Source organism: Peromyscus eremicus, chromosome 5 (genome assembly GCF_949786415.1).
Source record: "Peromyscus eremicus chromosome 5, PerEre_H2_v1, whole genome shotgun sequence".
In the NCBI taxonomy this organism is placed as follows: domain Eukaryota; kingdom Metazoa; phylum Chordata; class Mammalia; order Rodentia; family Cricetidae; genus Peromyscus; species Peromyscus eremicus.
Window position 1 is genome coordinate 64,081,396 of NC_081420.1, and position 7,242 is coordinate 64,088,637.

A 7,242-nucleotide genomic window follows, 5' to 3' on the forward strand; every position below is an offset into this window, starting at 1 on the left:
ATGGGAGTGGGTTTTGAGGTCTCCTATGCTCATGCTACATCCAGTGACACAGTTCACTTCCTGCTGCCTGCGGATCAAGATGTAGAACTCTCAGCTCCTTTTCCAGGACCATGTCTGCTTACATGCCGCCATGTTCTGTCGTGATGATAATGGACTAAACCTCTGAAACTATAACCCACCCCAATTAAATGTTTTCCTTTATAGGAGTTGCTGTGGTCATGGTGTCTCTTCACAGCAACAGAAACCTTAACTAAGACATACCTATAGCGGGAAAGTTTGTAGAGACAGAAAATAGAGGTTCCCAGGCACCAAGTAGAGGGTGAAATGGAGAGTGGTTTTTCAAATGAGTGCAGGGTTTCTATTTGGGACCATCATAATTCTGGAGATAGACTGGTGGTGGTGATGGCTAGGAGACAGATATTGGTGATGGCTAGGAGACAGACACTGGTCATGGCTAGGAGACAGACACTGGTCATGGCTATGTAACATTAGAGCCTTTCAGACTACTGAACTATATGGTAAAAGTAGCAAATTTTATACTATATACATTTTACTAATGAAAATATGCAACTGTATCAATACTAAACAGAAGATATACTTTCCAAACATTTTACACACACACACACACACACACACACACACACACACACACACACACGATGTCTTCCTATTTCCTGTCCATCATGAATCATAATTAGAAATGTTTGAATGTTTGAGCAATTGTTCTGGAATGATATTAAGATATTTGGGAGCATAGAACTAACCAGAGCATTCTCAAAAGATGAAATACAAATGGCTGAGAAACATTTAAAAAATGTTCATCATTCTTAGTTAGCAGGGAAAGACAAATTAAAACTAATCTGAGAGTTTATCTTATTCCAGTCAGAATGACTAAGACAAAACAAAACAAAACAAAACAAAACAAAACAAAACAAAACAAAACGCGAATGCTGGCATGGATATGGGGAAAGGGGGACACTTACTCACTGCTGGGAGCATGTAAGCTGGTGCAGCTAGTGTGGAAATCAGTACAAAGGTTCTTCAATATACTAAAGATAAATCTGCTGTATAATCCAATTACACCACTCCTAGGCATGTACCCAAAGGACTCTACATGCTACAATAAAGGTATTTGTGGTGATACTTTGTTTGTGATTTAACTACTTAGAATAATAAATGCAGGTTAGCAATTAGTCACTTATTACAATTAAACTTGTAGTCATATTAGGTATGTTTTCAAGGTCAAACAGATATATTTTAGATAGACAGGTCATCTTCAAGCACTTCAGAGAGGTACGGAATATGGCATTTAAGATGATTTGATAACATAGGTTCTTTTTTTTATGATAATGACACATGTCTGCTCCTGGCAGCACCAATCTACTTCAGAGAAGATGATGGGCATTAAAGAAACTCTGTATGGAGTTTGCTTTCTTTGTGGCAAAAGCTAGCCACTGGGCAAGAAAATGCCCTTGCCTCTGCTGCTGACAGTATGCTGTCCAAATGGGACAAGCAGGACACAAGAAAAAGGGGAAGTGTGGTGATATTTTGTTTGTGCTTGCATGAAGATCAGAGTGCAGAGCTAAGCCACTAGTTAACCACAGAGGCCAGGCAGTGGTGGCACACACCTTTAATCCCAGCACTTGGGAGGAAGAAGCAAGGAGATCAGGAGTTCAAGACCTCCCTGAGCTACACAAGATTGATTCAGTCTAAAAGAGAAACAGAGCCAGGCAGTGGTGGCACACACCTTTGATCCCAGCACTTGGGATTTCATGCCTTTAATCCCAGCACTAGGGCGGTGGAGACAGGAAGTGATATGGCTGGGCAGAGAGAGGAATATAAGGCAAGAGGAGACAGGAGTTTACTCTTTTGCAAGCTGAGGAGTTGGTGAGGTAAGAGGTGGTGGCTGTGGCTTGCTCCTTTGTCTCTTTGATCTTTCAGCATTTACCCCGATATCTGACTCCAGGTTTTTATTATTAAGACCAATTAGGATTCGTGCTACAGATATTTGCTCATTTATGTTTATTGCTACTCCATTATAATTACCTAGACATCAAGAAAGTGATGATTGGATAATGAAAATGTGGTCCATTTATATGATGGAATACTACTCAGCAGTTAAATGAAATTATGAAGTTCACAGTTAAATGGATGGCTCTGGAATCAATCATTTTAAGTGAAGTGTTAGGGAATATTATTTTAAGGTATGTTACTTTTGTGTATGTTGCATTTGTTTAACTCTGTGAAGCTGTGATACTTTGCCTGTCTAAAACACCCAAATGGTGTAATGAATAGAAGGCAGGAGAAAGGATAGGCAGGATGGGCAGGCAGAGAGAATAAATAGAAGGAGAAATCTGGGAGGCAGAAAGAAGTAGCCAGAGAAGCAGGACTCCAGATTTCAGCCACCCAGCTACACAGCAAGCCACAGAGTAAGAGTAAGATTTACAGAAGTAAGGGAATGGGAAAAGCCCAGAGGCAAAAGGCAGATGGGATAAGTTAAGGAAAGCTGGCAAGAAACAAGCCAGGATAAGGCCAGGCATTCATAAGTAAGAATAAGCCTCCACGTGTGATTTACTTGGGAGCTGGGTGGTGGGCCCCCCAAAAAGAGTAAGAACCCCCAAACAACAGTGAGGCATCTTAGTTTGGGTTATTATTGCAATGAAATACCATGACCAAAAGCAAACTTGGGGAGGAAAGGATTTATTGAGCTTATGATTCCACATCACTGATCATTAATGAAGGAAGTCAGGACAGGAACTCAAACAGTCAGAAGCTGATGAAAAGCCATGGAGGGATGCTGCTTACTGGCTTGCTCCTCATGGCTTGCTCAGCCTGCTTTCTTATAGAACCTGGGACCACCTGCCCAGGGATGGCACCACTCACAATGGGCTGGGCCCTCCCCCTACTAATCACTAACTAAGAAAATGCCCTACAGGCTTACCTACAGCCCGATCTTATGGGAGCATTTTCTCAGCTGAGGTTCCCTCCTCTCAGACGACTATACTTTGTGTCAAGGTGACATAAAACTGGCCAGGACATGAGGTAACCCAAAAGACAAGCATCATGTTTTCTCTCATTTGAAGATGCTAGTTTTGGATTGTCAGATGCGTGTGCTTCATTTGGAATACCCATAGAGATCAGAAAAGTAGTAAAGGGCCACAGGGTGGGAGATGGGGTACATTTAAGGGAAGGGAAATAAAATGTGGACCTTGTAAATTTTGTTCAGAGTCAACTGGAAATTTCTTAATCAAGATGTTCATCAAGACTTGATCAGCTTTAGGAATTTGGCAAACTATAATCATTGAAGATTATGCTTATAATCAGAGAGGCACTGCATTTTATTCTTATAGAGGCTGGGGGGAGGGGGTGGTGCTTTTGGGATTTGTGGTGTGACTCAGCAAATTGTTGCTAGATTTCTGTACAAGGCTTAATTTTGGGAGTTAGAAATTTTATTTTGAACTATATTTGACACCTGATAAGAGTGCTCATTTTTAATTTTTTACTGTGTGTGGTGATATATTGTGTACCCTGATAAACTTTGCCTGAAGATCAGAGAGCAGAACAAGCCCCTAGATTAAACATAGATGCCAGGCAGTGGTGGCACACACACCTTTAGTCCTAGCACTAGGGAGGCAGAGATCCATTTGGATCTTTGTGAGTTCAAAGCCACCCTGGACTACATGAGATTGACTCAGTCTAGGAGAGAAACAGAGCTAGGCAGTGGTGGCACACATCTTTAATCCTAGTATTTGGAAGTCACATGTTTTTAATCTCAGCATTAGGAATGGTTGAGACAGGAAGTGATATGGTGGGCATAGAAAGGTATATAAGGCATGAAGAGACAGGAACTAAGCTCTTTTGGCTGGGGCTTTTCAGGCTGAGAAGTCCTAGAGGTAAGAGTTGGCTTGCTCCTTTCTCTCTCTGATCTTCATGCAAATTTTATTAGGGTACACAATAAATCACCACAATTGTGTATGTGTGAGTGCATGTCTCAAGATGTGAATGTGTTAGTGTACAGAGGCCAAAGCTGTCACACTCCACCACTCTCCATCTTGTTTTTGGAGACAGTGTCTCTAGTGGAACCCAGAGCTCATTGACTGAGCTAGCCTGGACCTGGCCAGTGAGCTCCAGGGATCCACCTGTCTCTAACTGGCTCCACGCCCAGTGCTAGGTTTACACACATGTGCTGTAACACTTGGCTTGTACACAGATGCTGGTCTTTGGCACGCAGGCTCTCATGTTTGCACGACAGACACTTTACACACTGAGCTGTTGCTTGCCGCCCCCAGGGTGCTCATTTTAAATTGGCGACATCTATATTCTATACCAGAAATGAACTGAGGCAGCCTATAATTTTACTGCAATTATATGTATCAAAACATTCAGAAGAATTATAGAGACAACTCACAAGTTTTGCTCATCAAAGTATTAATTGAGGAAAAGTATTCTGGATGGAAACGAAAAAATGATGTTTGTGGACAATGTCAGACGTAACATTTATGCACTTTCATACCACAAAAACTTAAATTGAGACTGTCCTTTTTTTTTTTTTTTTGGTTTTTCGAGACAGGGTTTCTCTGTGTAGCTTTGCGCCTTTCCTGGATCTCACTCTGTAGCCCAGGCTGGCCTCGAACTCACAGAGATCCGCCTGCCTCTGCTTCCCGAGTGCTGGGATTAAAGGCGTGCGCCACCACCGCCCGGTGAGACTGTCCATTATTAAACAAGCTTTGTCCTGAAGTTTCCAGGTCCTCACACTTGTATAGAGAGTATTTTTGAGTTAATAACACATTCTAAGGAGAAAGAGACATCGAAGGTGTCAACAACTAATCTAATAGCATGAGATGGGACTTAGAGGAAAGTTTGCTAGCAACTTGACAAAAATAAATAAGACTACATTAAAATATAAAAAATTCAAAGAAGGTACATGTGTCTAAAATGTCTAACTTATGTATGTAAATACATGCCAAGAAGAATTATTTTTTCTTTTCAAAGTCACATTTTCACTTTACTTTAATGTGTATAGGGAGGTTTTAATTTTGAAAATCAGTTTGGAATACAAATCATTTTATATTCTACTAATCTGTTAAGTCAGTTTATGTGGGAGGCCCGTCCCCACCTTTTTCCCCAAGGGTACTCTTGAGGAGTGAGGGATAAGAGATTTAGATAGAAACATAGAGGAGAGAGAAACAGAAACACAGGATAGCCTCCGGAGGGCCTGGATCCTTATCCACCAGCCCCTTTTCTCTCCTCTAAAGGGCTTTTTAAAGGAATGCCAAGGGATGGAGCAAAAGACTTCCCCCTAGCACAGCCAAGTGCAGACCCTTCCAAACACCTGGTAACCACGTATGTGGTCAATCCATCCCCTTATGCAGCCTTGATGGGTAAACAAAGCTCAGATCTCACTAGGAAGCCTCCGTGGCCTCCTACAAGTTTAGCAGTTAATAATAAATAAACACAAATTGTTTTTAATATTAACCTTTACTATCAAAAGTGTTCCAGTTAGGATGGGTAGAATATACAGTAATTTTTTTTCTAGACCCACTCAAAATGGGTACATACAAATAACACAGACTTATGCCAAAATCTTTATAGTAACTCTAAATGGGAAACAGTGAAACAGTCAGCAAAACGGAATAGATAAGAAAATTATAGTGTCACCTGTGGGTGCAGGACAGAGTCACTAAGCTCTCAGACCATGTGTCCAAGATTCTGAGACACACTGCTAAATCTTTTTTCTTTTCTTTTCTTTTTTTTTGAGACAGTGTTCGTGTGTGTGTGTGTGTGTGTGTGTGTGTGTGTGTGTGTGTGTTTGTGCCTATGCCTAATATTCAGATTTAAATTGTTCTTTATTTTTGAGAATTTCATAGATTGATATAATGAAACTTGATCATATTTTGTAATAAGCTCCACTCCACGATGGAAGTACCATTCAGGTCATAAAACTCAGCACATAGACAGCACCACCAGCCAAATTGAAAACGGAGACCTAATCCATCACAGTCCATAGTTCTGGGAAAGTCTCTAAATGTACTAACCTTGCTGTTTGGCTTCTGTAGTTCCACTTCTGGCTAACTGTTCTTATTGACTGAAGTATGTCAACCCAGAACTTTTTTTTGTGTGTGTGTGCTTAAAAGCTCACCCTGAGAAGGTTTGGGTCTATATTGGAATCCTGAACAACCAGTATAGTTGTAGGCTGGCTAATACAGTCTTTCTGTTGGCTTAAACCCAATCTGAGTAGTCTTCCCTGGTGGATACCCCACAATTTAACCCCCACTTCCCTCCTTTAGCTCCTCCCATACCCCTCTCAATGCGTCTCTTCCCAATTTAATGTCTTTTTATTTATTCTCTAATTACCCACCAAATACACTTAGTTCTGTGAATATGTGAGTGGGTGTTGGAGGAAAGACCATGGACATCTGCTGTGGGATGTTCTGTATGTTGTGAATGTATTGTTCTGATTCGTTGATTAAAAAAAAAAAAGCTGATTGGCCAGTAGCTAGGCAGGAAGTATAGGCAGGATAAACAAACAAGGAGAATTCTGGGAGGTGGAAGGCTCATTACATGCTGTTCCCCAGCCCGCCGTCCAGGGAGCAGCATGTAATGGCACACAGGTAAAGCCACGGAACACGTGGCAACATATAGATTAATAGAAATGGGCTGAGTTTAAATCTAAGAGCTAGTTGGTGGTAGGCCTGAGCTAATGGCCGAGCAGTTTTAATTAATATAAGCTTCTGTGTGTTTACTTGGGTCTGAGCAGTTGTGGACTAGGCGGGTTATAGGAAAAACTTGCAGCTACAGGCATCTACCAGTGGACACATCTTCAGAACAGAGCGATTTGCCCCTTCCACAACTACCTATAGCTCCTTGGTCTGTGGGGTGGGGTCTGGGGGAGCATCCCTCATCTATGCCAGAACTTTGGCTGACTTGCTCTTATGCAGGCCTTGTGCAGGTCCCTTCAGCTGCTGTGAGCTCATGAGTGTGACAGCCATATCCAGAAGGCAACATACAATACACTTTCATAATCTGTGTCACATATCCAATTTAATAACGTTGAAAAGTGAAGTAAATAATTAAGGTAAGGGTATAGCTTATGGTAGGGTATTCGACTCCTGCGTGAAGGCTGCCATGGCTTCCATCTCTATCGCTGAAAAAAATGAAATTAACAATTCAATCATAAAATTTATGAGGCATTACTTTTTATTCTTTTATTTCACCCAGCTTCCACATTTTAGGATCTTCCTA